This window comes from Procambarus clarkii, chromosome 26, assembly GCF_040958095.1.
Source record: "Procambarus clarkii isolate CNS0578487 chromosome 26, FALCON_Pclarkii_2.0, whole genome shotgun sequence".
In the NCBI taxonomy this organism is placed as follows: Eukaryota; Metazoa; Arthropoda; class Malacostraca; order Decapoda; family Cambaridae; genus Procambarus; species Procambarus clarkii.
In genome coordinates this window covers 13,304,444-13,318,839 of record NC_091175.1, presented here as the reverse complement: position 1 = coordinate 13,318,839, position 14,396 = coordinate 13,304,444, and positions in this window count along the sequence as shown.

Sequence of the window (14,396 nt, the reverse complement as noted above, 5' to 3'; positions counted from 1 at the left end):
CCCAAAAATACCGACGTAAAAGAGATGATAAAGGAGAGGAAGGTGTAGGAGAAAGAACAGAAGAAGAGGAGCAAGTAAATTCAGGTTTCGTCTCCCTAAGGATATGGTCTGGTCTAGATCACCAGCCTGTAGAGATCCACAAGACACGAGGATGTCTGTCAAACTAAGAAGAGTTGGTGAAGAGAATTGGGTAACGTAAAACACTTGAGGAATGAAGTGCGTCTGACGACACCGTGAGCACTCAGACTCTGAACTCTTGTGGTCGTCCATTGGCACTGAAAAAAATACAACATTCACAAATACACACAACACGCGTATACAAACAAACGCATGCACACACACACACGCACGCACGCGATCAAACAAACACACACACACACACACACACACACACACACACACACACACACGAAACTCAAGAGGAAACTGGGTGCTACATTGGATTAGAGAGAGAGGAAACTGAGAGTTAGGTTGGGAGACCTCAGCGAGGAAGTGGGTTACCAGTGGAGCACCGCACGGGTCAGTCAGTGCGAGGCCCTGACACTAATCTTCATACTTGTAAATGACCTGAATGAGGGAGATGATTCGTTCATGTCAATATTTGAGGATGAAACAAACTTTTAAGAAAAGTCGTAACAGTTGAGTTATAACATAGATAGAGGACGACCTGAATAACTCTCATGGATATATGGCTACTAGACATTAATCTAATTGATATATACTAGATTTCAATCCAATAGACTTTAATAGATATATTACCCTTAGGCTATCTTAACTTTGTGATTACCTTGTGGTGATTCCGGGGATCAAGGTTCCCCCTCGGCCCGGTCTCTGACCAGCGATGGCCTGGTCAACCAGGTTGTTAGACGCAGGTGGGCCTAATCTGACGTGTGAATCACAGCCCGGTTGATCAAGTATGTCATGGTACTCTGTGTTGGTACACACAGCATGGTAGTCAGTCGACACAAGTACCCTGGTAAACCAGGTCGATACGAACATCCCGGTACACTGGGGTCGACACAAGTATCCCTGGTACACTGGGGTCGACACAAGTATCCCTGGTATACTGGGGTCGACACAAGTATCCCCGGTACACTGGGGTCGACACAAACATCCCGGTACACTGGGATCGACACAAACATCCCGGTACACTGGGGTCGACACAAGTATCCCCGGTACACTGGGGTCGACACAAACATCCCGGTACACTGGGATCGACACGAACATCCCGGTACACTGGGATCGACACAAACATCCTGGTACACTGGGGTCGACACAAGTATCCCTGGTATACTGGGGTCGACACAAACATCCCGGTACACTGGGGTCGACACAAGTATCCCCGGTACACTGGGGTCGACACAAACATCCCGGTACACTGGGATCGACACAAACATCCCGGTACACTGGGGTCGACACAAACATCCCGGTACACTGGGATCGACACAAACATCCCGGTACACTGGGGTCGACACGAACATCCCGGTACACTGGGGTCGACACAAGTATCCCCGGTACACTGGGGTCGACACGAACATCCTGGTACACTGGGGTCGACACGAACATCCCGGTACACTGGGGTCGACACAAGTATCCCCGGTACACTGGGGTCGACACAAACATCCCGGTACACTGGGATCGACACGAACATCCCGGTACACTGGGATCGACACAAACATCCCGGTACACTGGGGTCGACACAAACATCCCGGTACACTGGGATCGACACAAACATCCCAGTACACTGGGATCGACACAAACATCCCGGTACACTGGGATCGACACAAACATCCCAGTACACTGGGATCGACACAAACATCCCGGTACACTGGGATCGACACAAACATCCCGGTACACTGGGGTCGACACGAACATCCCGGTACACTGGGGTCGACACAAACATCCCGGTACACTGGGATCGACACAAGTATCCCCGGTACACTGGGGTCGACACAAACATCCCGGTACACTGGGATCGACACAAACATCCCGGTACACTGGGATCGACACAAGTATCCCCGGTACACTGGGGTCGACACGAACATCCCGGTACACTGGGATCGACACAAACATCCCGGTACACTGGGATCGACACAAACATCCCGGTCCTCAAAGTCGACACAGATTCGCTTGTCTGACGAAGTCCCTCGGGACGTGACGCCCACGCGAGACGTGATTATCTGCGTCCAATACGGAAGGTAAATATTACTCATCCAGTCAGAGCTTTTGATTTAGCTCTCCATGAATAAGAAATAGCACCGGGTCAGGGTCGGTAGGGGAGGGGACGTGAGGCACTATAGTCGCTGCAAGAGGCCGAGGTTGGGGGAGCTGTCGGGGGGTTGGGGGAGCTGTCGGGGGGTTGGGGGAGCTGTCGGGGGGTTGGGGGAGCTGTCGGGGGGTTGGGGGAGCTGTCGGGGGGGTTGGGGGTTCTGTCGGGGGGTTGGGGGAGCTGTCGGGGGGTGGGGGTTCTTTGGAAAGGAACTGAAATAGCATTAGTCAGGATGTTCGGTGAATGAACATCCTGACTTATGAACGCCCCCGGTGAATGAACATCCTGACTTATGAACGCCCCGGTGAATGAACATCCTGACTTATGAACGCCCCGGTGAATGAACATCCTGACTAATGAACGCCCCGGTGAATGAACATCCTGACTAATGAACGCCCCCGGTGAATGAACATCCTGACTAATGAACGCCCCCGGTGAATGAACATCCTGACTAATGAACGCCCCGGTGAATGAACATCCTGACTAATGAACGCCCCCGGTGAATGAACATCCTGACTAATGAACGCCCCGGTGAATGAACGCCCCGGTGAATGAACGCCCCGGTGAATGACCTTCCTGAATAATGAACGCCCTGGCGAATGAACTCACCGGTGAATGAACATCCTGACTAATGAACGCCCTGGCGAATGAACTCACCGGTGAATGACCTTCCTGAATAATGAACGCCCTGGCGAATGAACTCACCGGTGAATGACCTTCCTGAATAATGAACGCCCTGGCGAATGAACTCACCGGTGAATGACCTTCCTGAATAATGAACGCCCTGGCGAATGAACTCACCGGTGAATGACCTTCCTGAATAATGAACGCCCTGGCGAATGAACTCACCGGTGAATGACCTTCCTGAATAATGAACGCCCTGGCGAATGAACTCACCGGTGAATGACCTTCCTGAATAATGAACGCCCTGGCGAATGAACTCACCGGTGAATGACCTTCCTGAATAATGAACGCCCTGGCGAATGAACTCACCGGTGAATGACCTTCCTGAATAATGAACGCCCTGGCGAATGAACTCACCGGTGAATGACCTTCCTGAATAATGAACGCCCTGGCGAATGAACGTCCCGGCTAATGAACACCCTGGCGAGCAAACACCAAACTACTTCACCCTCAGAGGGTGTTCGTGAGCATGGAAGAGCATAATAAACTAATGAATTATATATATATAGTGAATACGGCCTCTCTTAAACTGGTGTCCATAAACTAGTAAAAAAATTCCTTTCACCACAAAGAAAATTATTGCTTGCTGGAGATAAGACCTGGTGTTTACCTCCCCCGGGCACGAGTGTGTATTCACCTAGTTGTATTCACCTTGTTGTGCTTGTGGGGGTTGAGATCTGCTCTTTCGGCCCGCCTCTCAACTGTTTACTAACTACATTCCCCCCCCCTCCCCCACACCACACACACACACACACACACGCACACACACACACACACACACACACACACACACACACACACACACACACACACACACACACACACACACACACACACACACACACACACACACACAACTAGGTGAGTACACACACACACACACACACACACACACACACACACACACACACACACACACACACACACACACACACACACACACACACACACACACAGTTTTCTTTTAGCGTGAGAGTAGTGGGAAAATGGAATGTACTTCAGGAACAGGTTGTGGAAGCAAATACTATTCATAATTTTAAAACTAGGTATGATAGGGAAATGGGATAGGAGTCATTGCTGTAAACAACCGATGCTCGAAAGGCGGGATCCAAGAGTCAATGCTCGATCCTGCAGACACAACTAGGTGAGTACACACACACACACACACACACAATATATATACAAAAAGGGCGACAGACAAGAGGCACTGAACTACAGGCCAGTGTCCTTGACTTGTATACCATGCAAGGTGATGGAGAAGATCGTGAGAAAAAACCTGGTAACACATCTGGAGAGAAGGGACTTCGTGACAAATCGCCAACATGGATTCAGGGAGGGTAAATCTTGCCTTACAGGCTTGATAGAATTCTACGATCAGGTGACACAGATTAAGCAAGAAAGAGAGGGCTGGGCGGACTGCATTTTCTTGGATTGTCGGAAAGCCTTTGACACAGTACCGCATAAGAGGCTGGTACATAAGCTGGAGAGACAGGCAGGTGTAGCTGGTAAGGTGCTCCAGTGGATAAGGGAGTATCTAAGCAATAGGAAGCAGAGAGTTACGGTGAGGGGTGAGACCTCCGATTGGCGTGAAGTCACCAGTGGAGTCCCACAGGGCTCTGTACTCGGTCCTATCTTGTTTCTGATATATGTAAATGATCTCCCGGAGGGTATCGATTCATTTCTCTCAATGTTTGCGGACGATGCTAAAATTATGAGAAGGATTAAAGCAGAAGAGGACTGTTTGAGGCTTCAAGAAGACCTAGACAAGCTGAAGGAATGGTCGAACAAATGGTTGTTAGAGTTTAACCCAACCAAATGTAATGTAATGAAGATAGGTGTAGGGAGCAGGAGGCCAGATACAAGGTATCATCTGGGAGAGGAAATTCTTCAGGAGTCAGAGAAGGAAAAAGACTTGGGGGTTGATATCACGCCAGACCTGTCTCCTGCAGCACATATCAAGCGGATAACATCAGCGGCATATGCCAGGCTGGCCAACATACGAACGGCATTCCGAAACTTGTGTAAAGAATCATTCAGAACTTTGTATACCACATATGTCAGGCCAATCCTGGAGTATGCAGCCCCAGCATGGAGTCCATATCTAGTCAAGGATAAGACTAAACTGGAAAAGGTTCAAAGGTTTGCCACCAGACTAGTACCCGAGCTGAGGGGTATGAGCTACGAGGAGAGACTACGGGAATTAAACCTCACTTCGCTGGAAGACAGAAGAGTTAGGGGGGACATGATCACCACATTCAAGATTCTGAAGGGGATTGATAGGGTAGATAAAGACAGTCTATTTAACACAAGGGGAACACGCACAAGGGGACACAGGTGGAAACTGAGTGCCCAAATGAGCCACAGAGATATTAGAAAGAACTTTTTTAGTGTCAGAGTGGTTGACAAATGGAATGCATTAGGGGGTGATGTGGTGGAGGCTGACTCCATACACAGTTTCAAGTGTAGATATGACAGAGCCCGATAGGCTCAGGAATCTGTACACCTGTTGATTGACGGTTGAGAGGCGGGACCAAAGAGCCAGAGCTCAACCCCCGCAAACACAACTAGGTGAGTACACACACACACACACACACCTCAGAAAGCAGCCCGTGACAGCTGACTAACTCCCACTACCTTGTTATTGTTGTTATAGATTCAGCGACTCGGAACAAAAGTTCCAAGTAGCACGGGCTATGGTGAGCCCGTAGCTTACCTGGCACAGGAGCGGGGCAAGTAGCGCGGGCTATGGTGAGCCCGTAGTGGACTTACCTGGCACAGGAGCGGGGCAAGTAGCACGGGCTATGGTGAGCCCGTAGTGGACTTACCTGGCACAGGAGCGGGGCAAGTAGCACGGGCTATGGTGAGCCCGTTGTGGACTTACCTGGCACTGGACCGGGCTCTGTTGTCCCACTACCTAAATCTTATCCCACTGCCCTCTCTTACTTCTCTGTTACCTTCAGTTGACTGGTCTTTCTTCCTTGTCCTTTTCAATTCATGTTTTGTTTTTCATTCCGTTCATTTCCCTCTTCTACTTTCCAGTTCATCTCACGAGGGTAGAAAAGTGAGAGATGAGTGGAGAGTAAATAAGGAGGAGATGTGAGAGAAGAGATGGAAGAGGAGAGAAAGAAGATTGAAATAGGAATGAGAGGATACTCAAGAAGAGAGAGTAAAGAAGATAGCCGGGAGAGGAAGCAAGTGAAAGTGAAGACGAGAGATATGAGGGGAGAGAGAGAGAGAGAGAGAGAGAGAGAGAGAGAGAGAGAGAGAGAGAGAGAGAGAGAGAGAGAGAGAGAGAGAGAGAGAGAGAGAGAGAAGAGAAAGAAAATTAGAGCGAGAGCAGAGACGGATGAAGGTGAAGGAGACGGAAGCGAGAGGAGAGCGGGAAGACTGAAGAAGGAAGCCTGGAGAGGAAACAAGGGGAAGGGTAAAAGAGGGGAGAGGGAGGAAGAGGAAGGGGAGATCATGGGGAGGGGGAAATAGATCTCTTGCCTCCCGCCACGTAGCGTTGAACCAAATTAAAACCCCGTAGAGCACCGACGTCACGCCCTACTACACCCTCACGCCTCAGAATACTAATGTCAGCATTAAGAGCCTCTAGCAGGAGGAGGAGGAGGTGGTGGTGGTGGGGGTGGAGAAGGGCTGCAGGTGGAGCAGGGCAGCAGGTGGAACAAGGTAGCAGGTGGAGCAGAGCAGCAGGTGGAACAAGGCAGCAGGAGGGACAGGGCAGCAGGTGGAGCAAGGCAGCAGGTGGAGCAGGGCAGCAGGTGGAGCAGGGCAGCAGGTGGAGCAGGGCAGCAGGTGGAGCAGGGCAGCAGGTGGAGCAGGGCAGCAGGTGGAGCAGGGCAGCAGGTGGAGCAGGGCAGCAGGTGGAACAGGGCAGCAGGTGGAACAGAGCAGCAGGTGGAACAAAGTAGCAGGTGGAGCAGAGCAGCAGGTGGAACAAGGCAGCAGGTGGAACAGGGCAGCAGGTGGATCAAGGCAGTAGGTGGAGCAAGGCCGCAGGTGGAGCAGGGCAGCAGGTGGAGCAGGGCAGCAGGTGAAACAGGGCAGCAGGTGGAGCAAGGCAGTAGGTGGAGCAGGGCAGCAGGTGGAACAAGGCAGCAGGTGGAGCAGGGCAGCAGGTGGAGTAGGGCAGCAGGTGGAACAAGGCAGGTGGAACAGCGCAGCAGGTGGAGCAGGGCAGTAGGTGGAACAGGGCAGCAGGTGGAGCAGAGCAGCAGGTGGAGCAGGGCAGCAGGTGGAGCAAGGCAGCAGGTGGAGCAGGGCAGCAGGTGGAGCAGGACAGCAGGTGGAACAAGGCAGCAGGTGGAACAGGGTAGCAGGTGGAGCAAGGCAGCAGGTGGAGCAGGGCAGCAGGTGGAGTAGGGCAGCAGGTGGAACAAGGCAGCAGGTGGAACAGCGCAGCAGATGGAGCAGGGCAGCAGGTGGAGCAGGGCAGTAGGTGGAACAGGGCAGCAGGTGGAGCAGGGCAGCAGGTAGAGCAGGGCAGCAGGTGGAGCAGGGCAGCAGGTGGAGCAGGGCAGCAGGTGGAACATAGCGGTAATGGAGTACAGGCTACATGGAGGCGGTGACCTCGTGTTGTGCAACACTGAGACACTCGGTCTACCAGGGAATATGCACAGCCCTTCACTTGGAATGGTCGGCCGTAGCGGGGGTGGGGGTAGGGGGTGGTGGGGGTGGCTTGGTGGGTGGGGGCGTGGGTGGTGGAGGCGGCTTGGTGGGTGGGGGCGTGGGTGGTGGGGCGGCTTGTGTATGTGCAGATTGTAGTAGTTCTGTTTATGTTCTTGATGATGGTTGTTCTGGAACAGGTGGTTGTGGTTGAGATGTTAGTGACAAGTGTTTCGAAGTGGTTAAGGGAGGGAGAAGGGGAAGGGGGGTGTGGGAAGAGTGAGGAGGGGGTGTTGGTGGTTTGTGATCAAATGGTTTCGTTGTCTGGTAATAGTGGAGGATGGTTTCATATTGGCCGTAGTAGCTGTATCCACATATTAATAATCACTTGTTGAATTAACTGCTGTCTTACCAATTGTGATCAAATAGTTCAGTAGGTGGAGCTATGGCAGGATTGTCAGTGCGATACAGTGGAAAAACTGATACATATAACGTCTTCAGCTTGTATTACAGTCGTGTTAAACTGTACTACCTTATGCTTCTGGGATTTATTTAGAGATTCTGGCTTTGGTCTTCCTTCTTATAATTAACTTACCTCTCCTTTTTTTGTTAAACACAGACGTGCACACCAACACAAACACAGATAACACATAATTTACACACACACACACGCAGAAATAGTCATAGGCATACAAACAATCAAACGTATTTAAACATGCAATCAAAAGTATTCAAACAAAATGAAATGATTCGAATATTCAATCAAAAGTACACAAACAATCAAACGCATTCAAACACAAAATCGAACATTTACACACACACACACAAACACACACACACACACACACACACACACACACACACACACACACACACACACACAAACACACACACACACACACACACACACACACACACACACACACACACACACACACACACACACACACACACACACACACACACACACACACACACACACACACACACACACACACACACACAAACACACACACACACACAGTAATGAGAGGAGAGGAATGAGAGGAATGAACTACGAGGAAAGGCTAAAGGAGCTGAACCTCACATCCCTGGAAAACAGAAGAGTAAGGGGAGACATGATAACCACCTACAAAGTTCTCAGGGGGAATTGACAGGGTGGACAAAGACAAACTCTTCAGCACGGGAGGGACACGAGTTAGGGGACACAGGTGGAAACAGATGAGTCACAGAGACGTTAGAAAGAATTTTTCAGTGTCAGAGTAGTTCATAAATGGAATGCACTAGGAAGTGATGTGGTGGAAGCTGACTCCATACACAGTTTCAAGTGTAGATATGACAGAGCCCAATAGGCTCAGGAACCTGTACACCTGTTGATTGACAGTTGAGGGGCGGGACCAAAGAGCCAGAGCTCAAGCAAGCACAAATAGATGAGTACAAATAGGTGAGTACACACACACACACACACACACACACACACACACACACACACACACACACACACACACACACACACACACACACACACACACACAAACAAACTCACATTGGTGTACAGATTCTGGAGCCTATTGGGCTCTATCAAATCTACATTTGAAACTGTGTATGGAGTCAGCCTCCACCACATCACTGCCTAATAAATTAGCCTTCCATTTGCTTGCTACTCTGATACTTAAAAAAACTATTTTTGATGTCTCTGTGGCTCATTTGGGTCATCAGCAGAACGTTACAATATGACCTAAACATGCTACAAGAGCGGTCAGACAAATGGATTCTAGAGTTCAACACGGGGTGCCGGTGGCTGTGTGGATAGCACGCTGGTCACGTAATCCTGTGGCCCGGGTTCGATTCCCGGCGCCGTCGAGAAACAATGGGCAGAGTTTCTTTCACCCTATGCCCCTGTTTCCTAGCAGTAAATAGGTACCTGGGGAGTTAGACAGCTCTTACGGGCTGCTTCCTGGGTGTGTGTGTGTGTGGGAAAAAAATTAGTAGTTAGTAACAGTTGATTGATTGACAGTTGAGAGGCGGGCCGAAATAGCAGAGTTCAACAGCCATCAAGCACAACTAAGTGAATACTAGGTGAATATATACTTTAAATGTAACGATACAAATATTAAAATGGAACAATGATTCACAACATTTGCGAAAAGAAGAGCGTGAGATCCGTACTTAACACAATAGACAAAATATTCTTATAGAGAGTTGAATAATGATAAAGTGAAAAATCACCCTTTTTGTTTTTACCTGGAAACAAGCAATCACATGTATGTTTCAGGGAGAAACGTCACTGTGTGTGTGTTTACCGTCACTATGACGTCGTACCGTCACTGTGACGTCGTACCGTCACTGTGACGTCGTACCGTCACTGTGTGTGTGTACCGTCACTATGACGTCGTACCGTCACTGTGACGTCGTACCGTCACTGTGTGTGTACCGTCACTGTGGTCTATATCCTACTGCATGAAAGAGGTCGAGATATACACAAAATTTTTAGTCATAAAAGTCTCGCTCATGAAAACAGGCGACTGTCTCTACCTTCCATCTCATTGATTAACACAACATGATGTATTTAATATGCTAGCAGTCTCTGGTGGAGCATTGGAAACACACTCGCCCCGCGCCTCGCGAGCGACCTGGTCCTAGGTTCGAGTCCTGGTTATGGAGGATTGGCTGGGCATCAATCCTTAACTGATCGCCCCACTTCCCCCAAGCAGTGATAGGGCACCTGTATGTTAACCGATTAGCAAGTCATGTTCCAGAGAAAACTAGAGGGTGAGTCTTACCATGAGCTATGAGAAAGTGAAGCTCTTAGCCTGCTAACAGGAGTCAGAAGTCGAGACAAATGTATGTGAAGGCATATGTGTGTGTATATATGTATGTGTATGTGTGTGTGTATGTATATGTATGTGTATAAAGTATATATGGAGATGATCAGAATTACATTTCACCTTTGTAAATGCACATTAATGACACTATGCAAAAGACACATCGAACACTTTATGTAGGGCATACGTAAATCTGTGTATCTATGTATTTACGTATGTAGGTTAGCCTAGCATTTTAAAAGCACCAAATCACCTTCTGAGGTTGATTGTTCAATAAACCCCTGAACTATATGTTTAACACATCTCTAACCCTGTCCATGGAGGACAGAAGAAAATGTATACATGCTGCTTAGAATTGTAAATGTGTGGCCACGTCTGTTGTAGAAAATAATAATAAAAAAAGGCTTGATCAGCTAAACCAGAAATTAAAATTGCTACTGAAAAGACATGAAGACAGGTATTCCTTCAAAATTACTTCTGAATAGCAATTTGAATAATTTGAATAAAAAATGGCTAGAAATCAGTGGCATAATATTGGTATCTGGTCAAATTTAGCCCAGATATTTAGAGAGTTTTAACAAATGTAATTTCAATAGAGATAATAGAACGGTCCGATTTGCACAAATAAGCCTCAAAATTCAAATCCCATACTTTCCATGTAGCCATAAGACATGAAAAACTTAAAGAAAAAGACCTAGCAACCACAAAAAAATCTAAATTAACCAAAAAACTGAATAAGAATGACTGGAAAGTAGTACAAATAAAACTCGAGACTTCGCTTTAAGCCTTAACCTTGTTTTTAAGTCTTAGCGGGCCGGTGGACGGGAGATAAAATGACTTAAGTATCAAATTTGCATACGAGTGGTAAATGCCTCCTCACTGGAGTTCGCAAGCTTGTCTACACCAGCACGAATACAAAACACTCGCTTGGACATGCTCCCACTTAACATACTAGGCCACGAGTGAGGTGTGTGTGTGTGTGTGTGTGTGTGTGTGTGTGTGTGTGTGTGTGTGTGTGTGTGTGTGTGTGTGTGTGTGTGTGTGTGTGTGTGTGTGTGTGTGTGTGTGTGTGTGTGTGTGTGTGTGTGTGTGTGTGTGAGTGTGTGAGTGTGTGAGAGATAGTTCTCGCAGGCGTAGGCGGTCACACAGAGGCACTGGGAGAAGTGTTTCAACGAATGTGTTCGTGTTTATACTTTCCCCTGTACGAATAAGATCATCCGTACATTCCCTCGCCTCAAAACATGTAAACAAGAGCCTTCATCAGGTGTATGACTATTAACAAATACCCCCGAAATCTCCTGAGCCTTTTTTTTTTCCTCGTAAGCGATATTGAAAAGTTAATAGCTTCATATCTTCGCTGTTCTTCAAAGTCTGCGGCGCTGCACCGGAGGGGGAATATCTAAGCTTGAACCTGGGTCGTGAGCTCGTCCTTAGAACACCGCCCTCTACACAGCCTTGATAATCGACATATCAACCCATCATCACGAACGCTCCGCAAATGTAGGCCTAACAACAGGCAGATTATCACCATTGTCGCCACCTTCTCGTTCTAATTCATGCTTCTTATATTAGAACAGGTGGGAAAGAGAATGGAAGCAGAAGGAGAGAGAGAGAGAGAGAGAGAGAGAGAGAGAGAGAGAGAGAGAGAGAGAGAGAGAGAGAGAGAGAGAAAGAGGAGGAATGGAGGAAGAGTTGAAAGAGCAGGAGGCGGTGAATGCGTTGCACAAGAGGATTTTCTGTGGATGTAGCGCATTAGATAAGGTTCCTCGTCCTCTCCAGCTCTCTGGACTTATTTCACTTGTCAACCCCATTATACAGGTCTGAGGAGGGCTGGTGTGTTGCTAGGTCCTGCCGACTCCTATTTGGCAACTGACTCTGCTATCACCCAAGTCTCGCTGTCTGTTTATCTCTCTATCTCTCTCTCTCTCTCTCTCTCTCTCTCTCTCTCTCTCTCTCTCTCTCTCTCTCTCTCTCTCTCTCTCTCTCTCTCTCTCTCTCTCTCTCTCTCTCTCTCTCTCTCTCTCTCTCTCTCTCTCTCTCTCTCTCTCTCTCTCTCTCTCTCTCTCTCTCTCACTAAGAGCTTTTCTCAAGTACTCGCATCGTTAACTCGCCCAAAAATGCATTTACATCCTGGCAAACAACTTCATCACGGAGGACAGCCAGTTGAACGAGCACTTGGAAAAACAGGACGCTATAATTTGTTTACATAACACCAGCCACATCACCTGAGTCCCAACCACGTGCCTCCGTGGCCGCCTACCTGTGCTCACGTACTTGTGGGGGGTTGACCCCTCAGTTCCTAGGTCCAAACTCTTAGCATTCAATTATCTGTCATCGTCTACCCTACCTATTCTTTAGATTATTTTGTATGTGGTGGTCATGTCTCTCTCGTTTCTTATTATCTTTCACTGGCGAGATGTTTATTGGTTTCACTCATTCCTCGTAACTCATACTTAATCAGTTCTGGGACTTGCCTTGTGTCATATTCCAGAACTACAATAGGAAATCAGAGGCGCGCGTCTGGGGGTGATCCAGGAAGCTGATTCGATTCATGTCCTCTTCCGTTGATTTCCAGAACCAGTCTAACAGATATGGAATTCAAGGTCCTGGACGAACCGATATTCATGTTTCTGAACTAAGTTGTTATGTTGGTCACTGTACCATATGCAGGTGATATCCACTTGATGTAAGCTTCGAAAATCAGGTTCGGTGCTATTTCAACTCCTAAAACTTTTCATCTGTCCTACTCTATATGGTTTCCTCTCACCTTTAGGACCTTGTTTCCAGTCTTATGTTCCCAGCAACCATCATGATTTAATTGCATTGGCTGGAGTTAACGTCTAGTCGCCACTTTTTTTACATTCTTTCAGTTTGTTCCGGTAATCCTGTAGATTCTTGCAGTGTTCCACTGCATATTTTCTTATCATAATATGTTCGTTATTAGCCCAAGCACTGAAAGGAATGAGTCTATCCCCCATGAAAGACAGTCACGTAAATCAGGAGTAATATAGCCCACAGTGCAGACCCTTGTTGGTCCCCGTATTTCAGCGTCATATCACTCTGAAGTCTGTACTCTTAATGTGACTCCTGTTACTTATTAATTCCTAGTTTCACAGACGCACTTTTCGTCACCTGTTCTTGTTTCCTTAACTTGCTTGTTAGTGACTTTCTGACAACTGAAAAAATGCATTTTGTCCTCGGTTATCTGAGAGATTTCAATCTTTTTAGTCATAAAATTATATCTTGGTAAACAGGATTTCCTGTCACTGAACACATGCATGCTGGCGCTCTGCTGGTTTACGGTGTTTGCGGGGGATGAGGTTCAACTGTTTAGTACCGCCTTTCAACAGTCAATTAACTGATGCAAAGGTTTTTGAGACTCTTGGGCTCTATCATATCTACATTTGAAATTGTGTATGGCGTCTGCCTCCACCACATTACTTCATTCCATTTGTATACTTCTATGATTCGGAAAATTTTCTTTCAAATGTCTCTAGGCTCATTTGGGTACTCAATTTTCACCTATGTCCCCTTGTGCATATACTACTCGTGTTAAATAGTCTGTCGTTATCTACCCTTAGCCATTATCTTGAAAGTTTTGTATATAGAAATGTCCCATTTAACTCTTTTGTCTTCCGGGGACGTGAGGTTAAATAATTTAGCCCTTCCTCGTAACTCATACCCCGTAGTTCTGGGACTAGTCTGATGGCATTCCTATTAACCTTCTCCATCTTCTCCTTATGCTAGACTATACATAGACTCCACGCTGGAGCCACATACGTTAGGATTAGTCTGGCATATGTTATCTACAAAATTCTGAATGATTGTTTTCACAAATTTCTAACTGCGGTTATCATGTTAGCCAGCCAGGCATATGCCGTTGATGATATCCTTTTGTTGTAGGATACAGATGACAGGTCTGGCGTGATATCAACCCCCAAGATCTTTCTCTATACAGATTCTTGAAGGATTTCATCTCTCAGTTGGTGCCTTGTCTCCAGCCTCCTGCT